The sequence below is a fragment of the Dasypus novemcinctus genome, chromosome 3 (genome assembly GCF_030445035.2).
Source record: "Dasypus novemcinctus isolate mDasNov1 chromosome 3, mDasNov1.1.hap2, whole genome shotgun sequence".
Taxonomy (NCBI): Eukaryota; Metazoa; Chordata; class Mammalia; order Cingulata; family Dasypodidae; genus Dasypus; species Dasypus novemcinctus.
Window position 1 is genome coordinate 182,093,558 of NC_080675.1, and position 21,452 is coordinate 182,115,009.

At 42.2% G+C, this 21,452-nt stretch overlaps 1 long non-coding RNA gene, 4 other non-coding genes and 1 pseudogene across 5 annotated transcripts in view; all 6 read right to left on the bottom strand.

Annotated features, from left to right (window-relative positions):
• LOC139438738 (uncharacterized) overlaps positions 1-21,452 on the bottom strand; it is a 37,279-nt gene that overhangs the window by 5,901 nt on the left and 9,926 nt on the right. The gene's annotated exons all lie outside the window — the stretch shown is intronic.
• On the bottom strand, positions 3,551-3,644 carry LOC131278133 (small nucleolar RNA SNORD116). Its single transcript, XR_009185389.1, has one exon. It is a non-coding gene; the product is annotated as a small nucleolar RNA SNORD116 (small nucleolar RNA).
• Positions 5,992-6,082, bottom strand: LOC111763418 (small nucleolar RNA SNORD116). Its single transcript, XR_002796296.1, has one exon. It is a non-coding gene; the product is annotated as a small nucleolar RNA SNORD116 (small nucleolar RNA).
• LOC111763445 (small nucleolar RNA SNORD116) lies at positions 15,862-15,954 on the bottom strand. Its single transcript, XR_002796319.1, has one exon. It is a non-coding gene; the product is annotated as a small nucleolar RNA SNORD116 (small nucleolar RNA).
• LOC101417468 (ubiquitin-associated protein 2-like pseudogene) lies at positions 16,601-21,400 on the bottom strand (annotated as a pseudogene).
• LOC111758679 (small nucleolar RNA SNORD116) lies at positions 21,356-21,446 on the bottom strand. Its single transcript, XR_002796305.1, has one exon. It is a non-coding gene; the product is annotated as a small nucleolar RNA SNORD116 (small nucleolar RNA).

The following is a 21,452-nucleotide window of genomic DNA, read 5'->3' on the forward strand; positions in this document are numbered from 1 at the left end:
CTGGCACTGAGGTATTACTACCAAGGACCAATCAGCAATGCATTTAGAAAAAAACCTTCATGAAAATGGGGAAATATTTTATGGCTAAGAGATTTCAAAGTGAGTTGTGAGGTCATTCTAAAGGTTACACTTATGCAAGTCTCAGGCAGATCTCACTAACTGCCACAGTAAACAAAGCCTCAAATAGGAGTGCTCCTGATGGCTCTAAGGGTTTCTGGGTACTACATGCAAGGCACACAATGAAATCAGCACATGGTTGGTGGACCTTACATTGGAATATATAATAACCTATTTCCCCAATACAACAGAGTTAGACTCATAATTTCCCTACATATGATTTTCCTACCATTGTATTTGAACCTATAATGAGTACTATACTCATTAAATAAATGTCCCAGAGACTTAAACCTTTGGTCTGTTCATAGGCAGGTTGAGTCTTGAATCTCAGCAAAATTACAGCCAACACCTACTCTCCAGTTCATCGGACTTGCCCAGGACAACAAACAAAATGATGATAATGGACAAACCCCATCCCAAAGAGCAAAGAGTACTTAAAACTGCAAGCACAACAGTTCCTTCCATCTGCCTCATAAGATCTAAGCCCCCTCTCAATCTGAAGCAGAATGGGTAGCACCATTCCAAAATACACAATGAACAAACCTAAAGGGAGGATGCAAGCATGGACAAAAGTAGACTTATTATTACTGTAGAACAGAAGAATGTGTAACATTGATATAAAGATAGTGGTCATAGGTTCTGAAGGAAGGGGGAGGGAAAAATAGGTGGAACATAGGTGTATTTTTAGGGCTTTGGAATTGTTCTGCATGATATTGCAATGATAGATACAGGCCATTATACATTTTGTCAAAACCTATAAAATTGTACAGTGCAAAATGTATACCATAATATAAACTATAGACCTTGGTTAGTAGCAATGCTTCAATACTTGTTCATCAATTTTAACAAATGTACTACACTAATGTAAGCTGTTATTAATAGGGGAAAATGTGAGAGGGGCAGGGGGTAAGGTATATGGGAATCCCCTATATTTTTTATGTAACTTTTCTGTTACCTAAAACTTTCTTAAAAAAGAAAATATACCCAAAGGGAAAGTGAGAATGAAAAAATAAAAAGAAATGTGTTGTTGGGGACTGAATTATTACCCCCACAAAAGACATGCTCAAATGCTAACCCCAGTATTGTGGGTGTGAACCCATTTGTAAATATTATAAATATTGTAAGCCTTTGAAGATATTATTAAAGTGTAACAAAATTTAATCAGAATGGACATTAACCCATATAGCTAGTTCTTATAAAGAGAGTAAATCTAGAGAGAGAGAGAGATGAATCATCAAAAGAAGGAGAAGTCAAAAGTAGGAGAAAGCCAAGAGAGAGAAAATGGGCTATCAGATTCCAGAAGACTCAAGGCCACACCACTTTTAGGGACTTTCTCTAGCTGTTAAAATAAATGTGGAATTTTCTATCCAAATGGCATTCATTCATTGGAAACTCCAATTGGGATATGAGGAGAATACTAATGAATGATTTAGAAACAAGCAAAAAAATCAAGACCAACAAGGCAACCACACCATTTTTCCACTCATTTATATGCTTCATCTATAAGTTGATTACATCTTCTCTTTAAGTACGTATTGTATAGATGTGCATGTATATAGGTATGTATGCAGGCATGTGTGTTGTATTGGGCTATTTTGGTATACGTGAATTTAATGTATCCCCTTACGGTAAAAGCATTCTGTTTATAAAATTTCCTGGACTCAAGCTTTGCAAACATTCCACACAAACTGAATGTCTTCAATTATGAATTTGTCAAGTTTGTCCAGGTTTCAAGGGTGGTATGCCATATTTCCCTTCCCCATCAGTCACTGCATTGGAAGAAACACACTTAGAATTCATCTAAATGGTGAATCACCAAACACATGTGTTCAGCATTAAAGAAATACCTTGGAACACATCAGAAATAAACTGGACTTGGCAGGAAATTAACAGCCACAAGGATATAGTGTGCAAGGGATTAATTGGGGCACCATAGGAACATTAGGCCAAAGAACAGAAGTTGTCTACCTGAAGAAGAAACACATGGCCTTAAACATGTGCTTTTTCAGAACCTGTCAATACCACTTCATGTGTCCAATAACAAAAACAATGTGACATGGTGAAATTTTAAGCATGGATCATGATAAATTCTATGCTGAAATGGGCAATTCCCAAGTACCTGGATTATCAAAACAAAGGGAATTTTATATAGAGAGATTAGAGAAAAGCTAATGTGCATAAACAACTGTTCATCAAGCTCATTTTCACACTTGCAGTGAAAAACATTCATATGTAAACATAAATCATTATATGCATATAGGCAGTAAAGAAATGAGGGGGTCAAATCAAATGATACCAAGAAAGATATGAAAAATACTACAGACCAATTTCTTATACATATTTTAGAAAGTTATTACCATACCTCTCTTATATAGTATGAAATACATTCTCAGTAAAACAGAAAATAAGTTAATAAAATATAAGGCAACAACACACTCTAGGAAGAATTAAAAGTGTGAATTTCATTCAAGGAACTGTTATTAATAGATTGTACACAGATGTGGGACATAGGACATGGAAGAATAAAAAGCTACCTGATAAATCAAATATCCACTAAAGGGCATTGACTCAAAAACACTGCAGGTGAAACAGGAGCTTTTCTTGAGAAATACCTTTACTTAGGAAACCAAGTATTCAAAGTCCCATGCTACAGAAACCAGTTTATCACAGGATTTCTAAAAGTTGGGTGGGAGCGGATAGCTCTGGATCAGTTCAATACCCACTAAAGGGAAATCTCCGATGAATTCTGTGGAATACATACCTTAAGTAAATCAAGAAAATCTGCCAAAATGCTCATCCCCAAGGACACCTGAAGCATGCCATTATAGACACCACTGAGTGGAACCTATCACTCCCGTGGAAACCCACAGGAAACCACTGACATCTTGTAGAGAAAGCAGCTGAAAAGCCACTTGTAACAACATCCAGTCATTTCATAAGCAATTGCCAGTGTCTTCTCCATCTGGACAAGGAGTCAGAAGAGCAAACGTTTTATTTTGATGTCGCTACTCAAGATACAAGGTAGGACAAATTTTCTGATATCATGGCAATACTTGCAAGAGGTTCAAAACATCGGATTCCTGATTCCCATTTAATCAACCCGGGAACATCTGGCACACAAATTACCTTACCTAATGAGGACACACAGGAAAAGATAAATAGCTGTTGCCTTAGGCTCTCATCACAATACAAACCTGCTATACTTCTCTAGGTGGTGGGTAGGTGAAGGGTATATGAAGATTAAGGGACCTGCATAGAATCAAAATATGGCATCACACGTTTCCATCGGAATCTGCAGAATAACGTCCTCATCGATGGGCTATTCAATCAGAGATTCCCTCACCCAAATTTACAAGCATGGAATGTGAGCACGAAACAGAGCTCCTGGGTGTGGCCCCTCACTCTGAGGTTCCATGGACTGAGACAGCGTGCAGGAGCTCTGTGCAAAGAAAGGAGATGGTAAGGATTTAAGACTCCCTTTGTTCACCTTCTCCAAGGAAAGCATATTTGGGTGGCTTCATTGATGCAGACAAATTCATACACCCTGGTATTTTAAAACTGCCGACTGGTGTGTGAGCAGGAAGGAAAGGTGAGGTCCCCAAACATCTACATGGGTGCAGACCAGCAGAGGACCTTCGCCTCCAAATGGCATTCATTCATAGGCAACTGCAACTGAGAAGGACAGAGAAAACAAACACATGCTTCAGAAATACACACAGGATCTCACACAAAACCCGCAATGCCAAATTTTACATTGTTTATATGCTGCATCTGCACTGCATTTATGTACATTGGTGAGGAATTATGTGTATATGGATGTAGCTATGAGTGTAGGTTTCCTGTGCAGGTGTTGAAGGTCTTACCTCCTGCTGCAAAAGCATTCTTTCTCTACATTCATAGGATTCCAGCTATGGAAACTTTCTCCAGAAAATCCAGAAAATTACATAAAGAAGAGTTTTTATGACTAAGAGACTTCAAAGTGAGTCCGGAGTTCATTCTGGAGATTACGCTTATGCAGGTCTCAGGCAGATTTCACCAACTGCCAGAGGAAACAAAGCCTCAAACAAGAGTGTTCCCGAGGGCTCTTGGGACATGTGGACAACAGAAGCAAGGCCCTATATGGGAATATATGATACTCTATCTCCCCAAAATACTTTAGTTACACTCACTTATAATCTCCCTAATCAAGATTCCTCTACTCCTTCTATTTGAACCTACAATCTTGAATGTATGTGTTCTATTTAATTCTCAGAGAATTAAATTTGGACGGTGCAAATGCTGTTGAGCCTGGAAGCCTAGCAGAGTAGCAGACTACTCCTGCTCTCCAGTTCTTCAGGCTTACCCTGGACAATGGACAACCAACAAAACCATGATGACTGGCAGGTCCCATCTCCAAAATCGGGGAGGGTTTGCAGCTGTGGACAGGATAATTCCTCCCATCTGCCCTGTGGCATCTGGGTGCCCTCACAGCTTGAGGCCGGTGTCTGGGTCCCTTGGGATCAGGAAATGAATAAGTGGGTGGGGGAAGGGGGTGGCTGTGTGTGGTCACAGACCAAATTAGATTAGATGTTCTTGGGCCTGTTCTTTTGTATTGAAAGAAGAATTTGTAACATTGATATAAAAATAATGGTTTCCAAGGATTCAGAGGGAGGGTGGGAATGAATGGCTGGAACAGTGCATATTTTGGGTGGTAATACTGTTCAGCATAATACTACAAGGACGGACACATGACATTTTTGTCAAGGCCTATGGAACTGTACAGCACAAAGTGTAAACTATAATATAAATTACAGACTTTAGTAGCAGTGATTCAATGATTCAGTACAGACTCATCATCTATAACAAATGCACCACATTAATCTAAGATATCAATATTAAGGGTAACTGTGTGTGTGTGGTTTTATGGGGATTTCCTACACTTTTGGTGTAATTTTTCTGTAAATGTAAATCTAAAGTCCTTCTAAAAATTAAGTTTAAAAAAATGATTCCTCTTAGATATGCACATTAGTGTGAACAGCAAGTTGTCAATGATTTTCAGCCTATGGTTTAAAAATACAGGCACCTGGTAATGTAAGACCAGGTAATGTCTTTGATAATCTATGAAGAGAAGAACAATGCTTAACACTGGGGAATATATGCCATATATAAAAACCATATTCCATTACAGGACTGTCTCAAAATGCATCCATTACCAGGAGAAATGCAGAGAACACCTATGGCAACGAGAGGAAAACCCAGGCATTAAACAGCTTCTAACAGTATCTAATCACTCCAGGAGCAACTGTCCCTGTTTCACTCTTCTTCCAGTCAGGAAAGCTCATAGCACTTGCATATCATTTTGATATAGACAGCTAGGACAAGCTATGCCACCTTTTCACTGGATTCTCACAATACTTGTAGATGGTTTGCAAGCATCCCAATCACTGATTATCATTAATCGAACAAAACCCGATTGGCATTCCAATTCCTCACCAAATAACATAAACTAAGAAATCACTGTTAAACACTTCACCTTAGGTGCCACTCCTCAATGTCTCAAGACGTGGTCTAAATCCCATACATACAGGCAGCAGAGGGCTACCGGAAGGTCTCAAAAGCCTCTACAGACTCAAGCTACAGTTTTATAATTTCCCTTAACAAATCCGCAGCAACTAATTCATTCATTGTGACTATCTATTGACTGGGAAGATGGACCTCACAGAGGACCCAAGTGGCAGGGGATAGCTTCCCTCGGGCTGTGCGTAAAACTGAATCTCTCCAGTGCCTGGAAGACCACAGACACCACAGTGAAAAGGCCTGGGCCAGGGGGGCAGACCACTTGCAGAAAGTGTGTGCCCCTCACTCATACAGTAACTTAGAAAGAGACAACGTGCTGGACCTCAGTTCGATGAGAGGAGACGGTAGGGATTTCTCACTCATTTTGTTCAGCTTCCAAGGAATGCTTTGAGGATGTCATCATCGATCCAGGTACAGATTGTCCAATTTTAAAACTCCAGGTATGGCATTCAGACAGCAGATATCTTTAAATATTTATTCACATGGGATTATCAGTGCCAAGGCATTGATCACAGAGGAGACCAAAGACACTGAAGGATTTAATCTCAGCATGCCATTTGTGAATGGCACTTAGGAGGTCCCTGGAGAGAGACCTATTCTTGGGAGAATATCAGTAGGTTAGGAATATAAATGCCTACTGCCACAAGTGATGACAAGATTCTCAAGACCTTGGATACATGTCTTTCAGGGACTTCCTTACATCTTGGGATAGTAAACACATGGTAAGTTGCTTTCCCTTCAAATGGAATTAATTCCCTGCCAATTCCACCACGAACATGACTACAATAATCAGGAAGACGAGGACCAGAGTCAACACAGAATTTTGAGTTTCCCTTCTTGCATCTACATCTCATTTCCTTCCCCCAGTTATGCACGTATGTGTATACTGAGACATACCCTTATGTCTGTACATTCCAAATGTACAGATAGGCATGTTTTACTAGGGTTCTTCCACTGGCATAAAAACATTACTGGAAATTGGATTCCCAAAGGTAATATCATGCTCCTGAAACTCAATGGCCCCCATCCTCAATCTGTCTTGGTCGACCAAGTTTGGATGTGGAAACATGCCACATAGCCCTTCCTCTTCTGCCACTGTTGTAACAGGGCACACCTTTAATTAACAGACATTCTTCCCCAAAGTAAATTAGAATTAAACGTTGTAGCAATGACTTTCAGAACACATAGAAATGAATGAAGTAGGCCAGAAAGCATTGGCCAGCAGAAAATAAAATCTTAGGCACAGAATGAGCAGTAGCAGAACTTTAGACAACAAGACAGGAAGTCATCTAGTAGACCCTACGTCGTTCAAGACATGGGGTTGTTTACATCAATGTAAATAAAATACCCTTACCTAAGCAACAAGAGATCCTTATTTCAATTGGAAAATATGCATGCAGAATGGTGCATGCTATCTATTACTGAAATGGGGAAATTCCCAAATATTTGGCATTTTCAAAACAAAAGTTTTTCCAAGTAATGAATGGAAGGAAATGTTACACAGCTAAATGCTTCATCCTCAACAACTTCATGTCTGTACACAAGTACCCTAACATATACACCCAAACACAAATATCCACATGTGTTCCCATGAACTGCGGGGGAGATCAGTCATACATCTCCATGTCTTGCCTATGGAAAATACTAGGGGTGCACCTTCCACACATATTTGGCAACCTATTAATAGATGGCACCTAAACGATATGAAACATGACATCAATAAGATCAACCAGGGAAACGGACTTGGCCCAGTGGTTAGGGCGTCCGTCTACCACATGGGAGATCCACGGTTCAAACCCCGGGCCTCCTTGACCCGTGTGGAGCTGGCCCATGCGCAGTGCTGATGCGCGCAAGGAGTGCCGCGCCATGCAGGGGTGTCCCCTGTGTAGAGGGGCCCCACGCGCAAGGAGTGCGCCCGTAAGGAGAGCCGCCCAGCGCGAAAGAAAGTGCAGCCTGCCCAGGAATGGCGCCGCCCACACTTCCCGTGCCACTGATGACAACAGAAGCAGACAAAGAAACAAGACACAGCAAATAGGCACAGAGAACAGACAACCGGGGGGGGAGGGGCGGGGGATTAAAATAAATAAATAAATCTTAAAAAAAAAAAAAGGATCAACCATGATAAGGTACCAACAACAACAACCATAAGGCAACTCTATACAGGGAATCTTGGATGAACTGAAAACCTGCCCTCAATTCTTGCTTCCACGAATCATCAATTGCACAAAATTACAGGCAAGAGGATTAGAGAATGCAAATTACCACTCAGGGACACTGTTATGACAGAGTGCAGGAGAAATGGCAGCATTTCTTGAGAAGCTCCTTTACTTAGGAAACAAAGTGTTCGAGATTCCATGCTCTAGAAACCACTGTGGTCACAAGATTTCTTAAAGTTGGATGGGAGCACATAAAGATGCAATGGATCTGGACCTGGATCACTTCCATACCCACTGGAGGGAAAGCTCAGGCTGAAATGTATAGAATACACATGCAAGTAAATCAAGGATATTTGCCAAAGTGCTCATCCCCAAGGACAGTTGAACATGCCATTCTAGACACCACTGAGTGGAACCTATCATTCCCATAGAAACCCATAGGAAACCTATGACATCTTACGGAGAAATCAGCTGAAGTTACTTATAATGACACGATCAATTCATAAGCAATGGCCAGTTTCTTCTCCATCTGACCTAGCACACATCAGAACATTTTCATTTCATATTGATATCACTACTAAAGATACAACTAGGGACTTTTGGGAAGATTGAGGATTAGAGAGCAAGAGGGATCTATTCTCTCCCAGAAAAAAAATTGCTAGAGGACAGGCAGAGACTATCTGGAGGGCTGCTCTGGGGCTTAGGACACTAAGGGAAGGATACACCACCCTGAAGTGAGAAGAGCTGAGGAGAAGTATCTCCACCTGCCTGAAAATCCCAAATAAAGCTGCAGCAGCAGGTACTGTGCCCATCTCCCAACCCTTGGGGCAAACAGCAGACTGGGGACTGCAGCAGCCATGGACTGCTGTGGCTGCAAACTGAGAGGGTTGCAGGGGTCATCCTTCCTCTAGAGAGGGGAAAGGGAGGGGTACAGCCTACAGCAACTTCAGATTTGGGCTTGTTAACTTGGTCTGCTTTATTGGAGGGGTTGTGTGGTGCCAGGATGGATGGGACAACAACACCATTTACCCTGAGAGCTGGCGGGGAGCTAAAGACAATTTGCCTTCTCAAACACCCTCTCTATTTCTGTGGTTGGCTGCTGAGGAGGCAGAGGGAAAGAGGGTGTGGCCTGCCACGGGAGGAGAACCGCTTCAGAGAAAGTCTGTTTGGTAGGCTTGGCCTGCCCTGAGGGCATTGCTTCTAAACTCCCCACCCAGGCAGATTAAAGTGAATATATTCCCATGAATATATTCCCCTTAGCATCTGAGGTCTGAGCTGAGAGGTCTGCCAAATATCACCACTGGCTGGCAGACCAGAAAAGTGCACAAAAAAAGGAAAAAGTAACAATGAATAAATAAATAAGGCAGTCGGATGCCTTTACTACTCCCCTCTCCAAGGCCCTTGGAAACTGGCCTATGCCCCATTACTGGGTCATTAGACCTGGTGTGAGCAATAAAATAGGAGCAATCCTAAATATCTAGAATGTGTTGAATAGAGTCAAAGAATAGTGGTAATATAAGCTACTTAACAGTAAGCCCATAAGAAAGAGAGAAACTGAACATCAGAGCAGCTCAGCATATAATCAGATGCCTAGACATCAGCAAAAAATGAGAAGCCATATTAAGAAAAAGGAAGATATGGATCAGGCAGAGGAACAAATCAAAGCACCAGATAAGATACAGGACTTGAAGAGCTAATCAATGAAGTTCAAAACATGAGCCATCCATACGCTGTCTGCAGGAGACTCACCTTAGACCCAAGCATGCAAACGGACTGAAAGTGAAAGGCTGGAAAATGATAGTTCATGCAAAGAGTAATCCAAAGAGAACAGTATACTGGCGTTGAACAAAAGAGACTTTAAATGCAAACAAAGAGATAAGAGATGCAGAAGGTCAGTATATATTAATAAATAAAAGGGACAATCCACAAGGAAGGAGTAACAGTCATAAATACCTCTGCACCTCACCAGGATGCCCCAAAACACTTGAGACAAACTCTGACAAAACTGAAAGGAGAAATGGGCATCTCTACAATAATAGGTTGAGACTTCAACATGCCACTTACATGAAAAGATAGAACTAACAGAGAACCAGAACAATATGATAAACAAGCAACACCTAACAGGCATACACAGAATGCTGCATCCCATATTAGTTATACATTCTTCTCAAGTGCTCATGGATCTTCCTCCAGGATAGACCACAGTTTGGGCCACAAAACAGCTCTTGATAAATTTAAGAAGACTGAAAATATACAAAGCACCTACTCTGATCATAATGGAATGAAGCTGGAAGTCTATAATAGGTGGGAAAGGGGAAAATTCACAAATACATGGATGCTAAACACCACACTTCTAAACAGTCCTTGATCAAAGAAGAAATTGAAAAAGAAACTAGTACATATCTTGAGATGAATGAAAATGGAAACACAACTTTATAAAACTTATGGGGTAACAGCAAAGACAGTGCTGAGAGGGAAATTTATAGGCCTAAATGTGTATCTTAAAAAAGAAGAAAGAGATAAATTCAAAGACTTAACTGAACACCTAGAGGAAGGAGAACAGCAAACCAATCCCAGAGCAAGTAGAAAGAAAAAAATGAATTCACCAAATGTAATGAATGTCCCATGATGATGAAAGAGGTTGTTGATGTGGGAGGAGTAGGGTGAGGAGGGTAGGAGGCATATGGGGACCTCTTATATTTTTCGAATGTAACATTTTTTAAAAATAGAGGGAAGAAAAAAAGAGAAGAGCAGAAATAAATGCAATTGAGAACAAGCAGTGAAGCTTGGTTGTCACTGTGGGCTCTGAGGGTAGGGTGAGAGAGGAATAGAATAGATGGAGGAAGGGATAACTGGGGGGCAATGGAAGTGTTCCACAAGATTGTACAATGATGGATATGGACATGTTAAACTTCATCAAAAATTTATAAAAGTGCATAGTCTAAAAAGTAAACCATAATGTAAACCATAATGTAACTAAAAGTTTAGAAAAGTATACAATCTAAAAAACAAACCATAATGTAAACCAAAATAGAACCATGTTTGGTGGCAATATTTCAATATCTACACATCAGCTACAGCAAATATAACATGAAGATGTAAAAAGATCATCGCTGGGAAGAGGACTTGGCCCAATGGATAGGGCGTCTGCCTACCACATGGGAGGTCCGCGATTCAAACCCCGGGCTTCCTTGACCCATGTGGAACTGGCCCGTGCACAGTGCTGATGCGCACAAGGGTGTCCCCCATGTAGGGGAGCCCCATGTGCAAGGAGTGTGCCCTGTAAGGAGAGCTACCCAGAGCGCAAGAAAGTGCAGCCTGCCCAAGTGTGGCGCTGCACACACAGAAAGCTGACACAACAGGATGATGCAACAGAAAGAAACACAGATTCCCGGTGCCGCTGATAAGGATAGAAGCAGTCACAGAAGAACACAGTGAATAGACACAGAGAGCAGACAATGGGGGAGAGGGGAGGTAAATAAATAAATAAATCTTTAAAAAATAAAAAGGGTCATTGCTGGGGAAGGGGGAAAAGGGTTTGATGTTGGATATATAGGAGTCCCCTAAATTGTATATATGACTTTACTGTGATCTAAAACTTTTTTGAAGACAAAATTAAAAAAAAAAAAAGGACGTAGACACTGAGGAAGGAATGAAAGAAATTGCCTTGCCATTGTACATACAGGGCAACACCTATTACAGTGATGAAAGGCAAAACATCAAAAACAAAGTTTTATGATATTTTTCTTTTTTAATACCCCAATTTATTATTTATTTTAGTTTTTCTAAATTAGCATGTATCCTATTTCTAACCTTTAAAACTATCATTACCATTTCATTTTCCTACTAATTGAATTTGGCAATATATTAGGTTTCATCTTTGAAGATGTTTTGGACCACAGAGGGGCTAAACTATGGCAGGGGAGGAACACTGGTGTGGGGTGTTATTGATGGGGGACACTTGGTTGGGAGGGAGTCCTCCAGGGCATGTATATGGGGTATATAAAAATGTTCGGATATTCATTGGGTATTTTCATAGTAGTTACAGTCACAAACAACTGAGGGAGTGCTGAGTTCCTAGACAGGGGAGCTCTGTCATAGTCCCTAATGGAACAGCAACAATCCCCCAAGTGAAAAGGCAAAGCCATGAAGAAGGCTGCTCCAATGATGAGCCCTTGATACTGATGACTATGTTTATGAGCCTGGATGTGCCTGAAATTTCAAGTAGGCCCAGAGCTGCAGGGTGCCAGAGACCAGAGAGTTACCTCCTGAGAGCCTCCATGTTGCTGAAATGTGGCCACTCTCTAAACCAAACTCAGCATGTAAATGCATTACCTTCTCCCCAGCATGGGGCATGACTTCTGGGGATGAGCCTCCCTGGCACCAATGGATTACTACTAATCACGAGCTGGTGATGCAACTAGAAAAATACCTTGAATAAAAGGGGAAAATGGTAAAGACAAATGAATTTATATGGCTAAGAGACTTCAAAATGAGTTGGGAGGTCATCAGAGGGGTTGTGCTTATGCATGTCTCAGCAGGATCCCAGAGATAGCCAAAGTAGATACAACCCCAGCTACTGGTGCTTCTGAGGGCTAAAGAGACACAAAAGTTCTACTCATGGCAGATGGCTCTGGAGTTCAGTGCCTTGTCAGTGGGCCCTACTTTGGAATTTGTGCTCCTGAGTATGTTGGAGTTGGACTCAGATGTGATCTTACTACACATGCCTCTTCTGTCACTTTTACTGAACCTGCGGCTGGTGCTGGGGTTGGTGTATACTCAGGAGATTTGAATCTCTGGACTGGCCACGTGCCAGTTGGGCCCTGAGCCTCAGCAGAGTTGCAACTCCTTTTCTCTGGTTCGTTGGACTTACCCAGGTCAGCTAGCAGGGGGGTGAAGATGGTAAACCACCACACCAGGGAACCAAAAGTGCCTACAACTGCAACAGGAGAATCACATCCATCAGCCATGTGGGGTCTAAGCCCGCTCTTAATTTAAAGGTGGAATAGACATCACCACCCCAGGGTCCACAGGATGAAGGAATAAAATATGGATTAGAGTGGACTTGGTGTTATTCTACTAGATGTGGAGACAGTGGCCACAGTAGTTCCTGAGGGCAGGGAGAGGGAAGAAGAGATACAATGTGGGGGCATTTTTTGGACTTGGAGTTGTCCTCAATGATATTGCAGGGTCAGATGCTGGACATTACATACCCTGCCATAGCCTGCTGAAGGAATGGTGGAAAGTATAAACTATAATGTAAATTATAATTCATGCAGTGCAGCAGTGCTCCAAAATCTATTCACCAAATGCAATAAATGTGCCACAATGATGAAAGAGGTTGTTGATATGGGAGAAGTGAGGGTGTGTGGTGGGGGGTATATCAAAATCTCTTATATATTTTAATGTAATATTTTTTGTAATCTATGTATCTTTAAAAAAAAGACAATTAAAAATAAATTTTAAAAAAAAACAATAGAGAAAATTTAAAAAACCAAAAGCTAGTTCTTTGAGAAGATCAATCAAGTTGACAAACCCTTCAATAGACTTATAAAGAAAAAAAAGAGAGAGGATGGGGAAAAAAACTCAGGAATGAAAGGGGGGCATTATGACTGCCCCCACAGAAATAAGAAGGTTCATAAGAGGATATTATGTGAAAAGGTATGCCAACAAATTAAGACAATCTATATGAAATGGACAAATTCCTAGAAATGTACAAACAGCCTACATTGACGTCACAAGAAATACAAGAACTTGACAAACCAATCACAAGTAAAGAGATTGACTCAATCATCAAAAATCTTCCAATAAAAAAAGTCCAGGACCAGATGGCTTTACAGGCAAATTCAACTAAACATTTTGAGAGGAACTTACGCCAATGTTGCTTAAACTCTTCCAAGACATTGAAAAGTAAGTAAAATTACCGAACACATTTTATGAAGCCAACATAACACTAATACCAATGCTCAATAAGGCTACTACAAGAAAAGAAAAATATAGACCAATCTCTCTACGAACATAGATGCAAAAATTCTCAACAAAATACTTGCTAATTGAATCTAACAGCATATTAAAAGAATTATACGCCACATTCAAATGGGTTTTATTCCTGGTATGCAAGTGTGGTTCAACATAAGAAAATCAAATAATATAATAAACCACATTAACAAATCTTTAATTTAATTTAAAATCTTTAAGGAAAAAATAACACATGATTACCTCAATTGATTCAGAAAAGGTATTTAACAAAATCCAGCATCCTCTCTTGATAAAAACACTTCAAAATTTAGGTATAGAAGGAAAAGTTCTTCAACATAATAAAGGGCATATATGAAAATCCCCTAGCCAACATCATGCTCAATGGTGAGAGGTTGAAAGCTTTCCCTCTAAGATCAGGAACAAGACAAGGATGCCCACTGTCACCACTGTTATTCCCCATTGTGCTAGAAGTTCTAGCTAGAGCAATAGGAAAAAGAAAGGAAGGACGAAGGGAGGGAGGGAGGGAGGGAGGGAGGGAGGGAGGGAGGGAGGGAGGGAGGAAGGAAGGAAGGAAGGAAGGAAGGAAGGAAGGAAGGAAGGAAGGAAGGAAGGAAGGAAGGAAGGAAGGAAGGAAGGAAGGAAGGAAGGAAGGAAGGAAGGAAGGAAATTAAAAGGTATCCAAATTGGAAAAGATGAAGTAGAACTCTCACTATTCACAGATGACATGATCCCATATTTAGAAAATACCAAAATATCTACAACAAAGCTATTAGAATAAAGATTCAGCAAAGTAGAAGGATTGAAGATCAACACGCAAAAATCAGTAGTGTTTGTATATACTAGTAATGAGCAACTGACGAAGGAAATCAAGAAAAGAAAATTCCATTTACAGTAACAACAAAAACACTCAAAAATCTAGGTATTAGTTTAACCAGAAATGTAAAGGATATATACTCAGAAAACTATAAAACACTGCTAAAAGAAATCAAAGAAGACCTAATAAAATGGAAGAGCATTCTGTGTTAATGGATTGGAAGACTAAACATCGTGGAGGTGTCAATTCTACCCAAACTGATTTATTTATTTTTTCAAATTCTACTCAATTTATTCATTTTTTAAAAAAATATTACATTAAAAAAATATGAGGTCCCCATTCACCCCCACCGCCCCCACCCCACCACTCCCCCCACAGTAACACTCTCCCCCATCATCACGACACATCCATTGCATCTGGTGAGTACATCTCTGGGCATCGCTGCACCTCATGTCTTGTGTTCCACACCATAGTCCACACTCTCCCACGTTCCATCCAGTGGGCCATGGAAGGACACAGAATGTCCGGCAATTGTCCCTGCAGCACCACTCAGGACAACTCCAAGTCCTGAAAATGCCTCCACATCTCGTCTCTTCCTCCCATTCCCCGCACCCAGCAGCCACCATGGCCACTTTTTCCACAGCAATGCCACATTTTCTCGATTATTAACCACAATAGTTCATGAATAGAATATCATTAAGTCCACTCTAATCCTTACTGTATTCCTCCTTCCTGTGGACCTTGGCTTGGTTCAAACTGATTTATAAAGTCAACACAATACCAATCAAAATTGCAACACCTACTTTACAGAAATAGAAAAGTCAATTATCAAATTTATTTGGAAGGGAAAGGGGTCCCAAATAGACAAAAGCATCCCCAAAAAGAAGACTGAAGCCAGGAGACTCATGCTTCCAGATCTTGAAGTGTATTACAAAGCAGTGGACCACACGAAGGTCTTAAGTCCCTGTTCAGACTCAAAATATGGTGTTAAAACTTCCTCAGTAAATCCCCAACAACCAATTCATTGATTGTGACTATTGACTGGGAAGATGGACCTCAGGGATGATCTAGGCCCAAGTGATATCTTCCCTGTGATATCTTCCATGTGTGTAAAACCGAATCTCTCTACTGCCCTGAAGACCACAGACACCACAGTGAAAAGGCCTGGGCCAGGGGGGGCAGACCACCCCTGGAACGTGTGTGTCCCTCACTCATAGAGTAACTTAGAGATGACGTGCTGGACCTCGATTTGATGCGAGGAGATGGTAGGGATTTCTCACTCAGGTGTTCAGCTTTTCCAAGAAATGCATGTTAGGGTGCCATCATCCACCCAGGCACAGTCTAGAAGTTTTAAGTGGCAGGCTAGGTATGCAGGGGTCATGGGTGCAAATATATGTCGGTCCCCTGAGCATCCCAAACCATACCACTGATTATGGGTAAGAGGCAAGACACTCAAGTAGTGAGTCTTAGGCATGGCGTTTTTGTTTTTTTTTAGAGGTTTTCTTTTTATATATACAAGACACATTAATCCATTAAATTTGAGGACACAGTACAAAAAAAAAACAACACTTCAACTAATTCATCTGACAAATGCTGTTCATACTCATGACACCATTTTTTTTGTTGTTGTTTTGTTTTCCTAATAATAAAGGAGGAGACTTAGGGGTGTTGGGCTGATATATATTTGAGGGTCCCACCTCCCCATCTCACCCACACACCACCAGGGTGAACAGGAGGAGGAGAAGGAAGGGCAGGGCCCCCAGCAAAGTTTCATAATCTTAAATGCAAGAGGTAGGGGAGCGGAAGAGGACGAGGAAAGAAAGGGAAAAAAAACAAGGAAAAAAAAATTACAAATCCTATAATACATACAACAGGGTGGGGGATGGTATGGGAATGGGACAGACATGAAGCTGAGGCATGGGGAGCTCCGCTGGGGGTGGGGGCAGCGGAACCCCCCCAACATTCCTTTTTCTCTTAGATGCTGTTTCCATAGTTGCCGGGCTGGGTAACCCTCTCAGAAGATGGGGCCAAGAGAAGAGGCCCAGGGCCTCAGTTGACCCCCCAGCTGTAGCTGTTGTAGGCAGACTTGTTGGTCTGGGGCTTCTGCGGGATGGAGCTGGTCTGGCTACGTTGCCCACTGCCCGTCTGTCCATCCTGCTGCAGGTGATGAAGAATCTGGGAGTGCGGCTGCTGATGGGGGGTCAGAATGTGCATAAAGGGGGCAGGTGGGTAGGCAGCAGCTGTGGCCGGATTGATGGGCCCCCCACTTCCTAGGGCTGAAGGCAAGTTGAAGGAGGCAGCAGGAGTACCGGAATGAAAACCTTGTTTCTCAAAGGACTGCTGGGTTTTGGAGTACACAGAACCCGAGATGTCTGGCACGCCTGTGTTACTGGAGGTGACTGATACACCAGTGTTGTATCCATGAGACCCATATCCACTTGGCTGTTGGAAAGGGGTGGCTGATGCATTCACACTGACATTCACACCATGCTGCTTGGAAGAGGTAGGAGCCACAGGGAACACAGCAGGCCCATACTGGAAGGTGCTAGGGAGGCCCGGGACCCCTGTGTAGTATGGCAGGCTGGTGTAACTGTAGCCAGGAGGCAGCACCGGGTTCAGGAATGTCTGCTGCGTGGTGTGGTGAGTCTGCATCTGGTTCTGTTGGGGTTGGGCCAAGGTTGTGGCCGGGGCTGGGGAGCAGGCATCCCCACGGCCGAACTTTGTGAGGTCACCAGAATAAGGGTTGCTGGCCAGGCTACCATCCCTCCCAGTCAGTGGAGTGGTAGGTGTGGGGAATGGGATGCTGTAGTAATCCAAAGGAAATCTTGTCTGAAGCATCTGCAAGTCATCATAACCATATACTTGTGGCAGGAAGGCATGTAACAGCCCTGGAGCCATAATATATGGATTAGGCAACGGCGGGACCTCAGGAGGGAGGTTGGGAGGAGCTTTTCCTGAAGTCGTAGCAACTGAACTGCGAGTGGAGGCTGTGACGGTAGAGTTGCTGCCTAGGCTGAGTCCCAGGCTACTGCCACTATTGAGACTGGAGGAGACACTGACCACTGGAGGAGGTGCAGAGACTGTACTAGACGAGGTGGAGAAAGTGCTGGAGGAAGAATGGAGATTTGCTTGTGTGCAAAAGAGTGGATGTTGAAGTGCACCCAAAAGATGTTGATGATGAAAGGGTATTCTGCTGAGTAGATAACGTGCTGCTATGTTGTGTGGTGGTAGTATTTGGAATCTCCTCACTGTGGCTCAAGCCACCCAAGGAGGATGAGTGCTGATTGGTTGTTGTCAGTAAGGAAGCTGCAGATACTGTTTCATTGAGAGGAGGGATGCTTGAAGTGGAAGGTGAGTCAGATTTCACTACAGAACCTGTAGCACCTTCAACAGATTGCGTGGTCTGTAACTGCATGGCCTGCACAGAACTGAAGCCATTCTTTGCCTGAGACAGGTCCTTTTGGGGTGACGAAGAGATGGAGCTGGGGTATCGCCGAGTCTGTGTGGATCTCTGTTCGTACAGTGGGCCCTGAGCACTATTTTGGGAGGTATAGGTTGTTGACTGAATGGGCCACTCTGATAACCGGACTCCTGACTCTGGTTAGATGAAATTGTGGATGAAGATTCACTGGCCATGCTGGTATACAGGCTACTTGGAGCCTGGCTTGAAGAGGCGCTCGTGGTGGGGGTAGACTCATAATCAGAAAGGACAGGCTCTGACCCAAACTGCAATGCCCCAAACTGCAGGTTTAGCCCTGAGATATCTGCTGAGCCAGGCATCTCCACAGCCAAAGCAGGAATCTTTGAAGTCAAGGAAGCTTTTTTCTTCTGCTGTTTCAGTTTTTGCTGAGCTGGCTGTGGGCTGGAGGACTGGTTATCTGAAGATCCAGGAGACATCTGTGGAGCCAAGGTGGATTTGCTCGGCAAAGGAGAAGAGGGGGGTGGAGGTGCGGCTGTAGATGTAGCCACTGCAATTGGTTTCTCCTGAAGGAACACCTCCATCATGGTTGAAGATGGGGTAAAGGCCTGGCACTTTGTAAAAGGGCTGTGTGCTGTTGAATCATTTGGGTTCTTCAAATCATACTGCACCAGCAATGGGGAATGTGTGGTCGACCTCACGTCCCAAGAGGAGGTGGTGGTGCTTCCAGATTGAGAATGCTGAGCTGCCAACTGAGCCATAGCCTGAGCAGTCTTGAATTGTTCCAAGAACTGGGATAGGCATGGCGTTTTGACAAGACAAAATCATTTCTTTTAGTTCTATCCATTCCATAGGAGACTAGCAGTACATTTAGCTAGAAAAATAATTCTAATTGCCATAAGCTACCAGCTGAGTTCTAGAAGATGTGAGGCTATATTGCCTCCAGGAAATTTTGTGCACATCTGGATATTAAAACAAATATACACTCCTTCCATCTGAATGGCTTCCATTCAATGACATCTCCACCAGCAAAGTGAGCAGAAAACAAACACATGATTGAGAAAAGAGTAAAAGATCAAATGTAACCAGTGCAAGACCCATTTATCTACTGCCTTACATACCATACCTACAAATCATTTACATCTTCTCTTCTCTTTAAGGATGTATTATAAATGGACATATGTAAGATAGCATAGGGGTATAATATGTTTGCATGTTTGCTGTGTGGAACTATTTTGGAATATGTGCATTTAAAATTCTGCATCCCATAACTTCTTTTGACTGTATAATTTCTCTGACACTACACTCAGATACCATCTAATAAATTAAGTGCCTTCTACACAAGTTTTGATGATGCATTTGGCCACCACTGCCCTCCCCTATCAACTATGCACTTCAAGACACACAACTTCTCATAATCTAGCTGATGACAAACATTATAAATACTTCAACATTCCAGAAGTATCTTTAGACCCACAAGAAATGAAATGCACTTGCCCAGAAGGTAACACACACAAGGAAGTGATATTTCTGGGATCAATGGAAGCACAGCCAGGATATCTGGCCAAGGAGCAAAGGGTTCCATCTGAAAATTTCACACCTGCTCCCAGACATGTGCTCATTCTCAACAAGTCAATGACACCTCCTCATAAAACCAATAGTGATAATGATAGAACAGGGTGAATTCGTATGAGTAGTCCATAATCAGGGCCTAACTGGAAAAGGGGCAATTCACAAGTACCCGACACTTTCACAATCAATGACCTTCACAAACCTGACAGCAGAGAAAAGGCACACTCATGAAACCAATTTTAACCATTCTCTTCCACATTTTTCCATAGAAAAAGCAACATGTATAATAACAAATAGTAATACCAACTGGGTTGTCCTGAATTGAGATCATAAAGGCAAATGTCACCAGGGCTTGCCTACTGGAAATACAAATGTGACAATTGCTCATCCATATCTTGTACATTACTATCTGGCACTATGCCATGTGAAAAGTACTGTGGACAAAATAAACAATTATACTGACAGGACAGAAGAAGGCAACTACAACTACATGTGGATGAAATTAAATTCTGGATTTCATTTGTGGGACTGTAGTAACTGGACTCCAGATAGGTGTGGAAAAGTGTTGCACAGAAGAAGCAAACATCTTCTTGAGGTAGTTTTTTGTTGTTGTTGTTGTTGTTATTTTTTGAGGTACCAGGACCGGGGATTAAACCCAGAATCTCATACATGGGAAGCCAGAGCTCAACCACTGAGCCACATCAGCTCTCCTGAGTTGGTTTTATCATTTGTTTTGCTTGTTTGTTTGTTTTTTTTTTTTGTCTGTTTGTTTCTTTTTAAAAGGCACTGGGAACTGAACCTGCTATCTCCCATGTGGGAATAAGGCACTCAACTGCTTGAGCCACTCCCTTAAGGTACTTTTGATGTAGAGATGCATGTCAAACGAGCCTTTACTAAAACACACTTTCCTTTAGGAAATGGACTATGGGCAGGGGCAAGAGGAACACCAGATATTTAGATTAGAGACTCTAAAAAATTGGTATATTGAAGTGGAGGGACGATGGGCCACTGCCACTCCAATAAGGGAAATGTCATGTTTATCTCTCCAGAATATGGGCTGGGAGTAAAGGAAGACAATACCTTGAAATGCGTGGGCACATAGCACTTAGAACATTCCATTCCAGGCAAAAGGAGGCATGATTATTCAACCTAGAGAAACCATAGAAAACCTACAAAATTCCACAGAATCAATTGAACATGCATTATTACAGGAGCACTCCTCCCTGGTTTATTCTTATTTACCCTACAAGTCCCGCAGTAAAGTGAATCCCTTGCACTGGTGATGCAGAAGCAACATGCTCTACCCTCAATGTGTTCTGGAGGGCCTGAAAGAGGTTTTCAGCCATTCATGACACTACTTCAATTTAATTTACATCATCATGTGGGCACACATATTTACTCACAAAATGAAATTTTAAAATATTCCAAACTCTATGGCCTTAACACTCTAATTCTGCCATGGACCTGCAGTCCTTCTCCCAGAATTCAGCAACTTGTACCTTCATAGAATGATGTTACAAACCCACACCCACAATGCACATATTCTGTGTATGTGTGGGGAGCCTTGCCCTCAGAGAGCCCCCATCACGAGGGGCCCTGTATTCAGGCCATGGGAAAACCACTTCTTTCTTGTGACTGAGGGCTGGAGGCGTGTGAAAGGTTCCTTCACTGGGTGGGAGCATGAAAGGGAACACACGGAAACTGCCCCTCACTCACATACGCATAGGAAAGAGGCAACGTACTGGACCTCAGCTCGATGAGAGGTGAGGGTGTAGAGTTCTCACTCATTTTGTTCAGCTTCCAAGGAATGCTTTGAGGGTGTCATCATCGATCCAGGCAC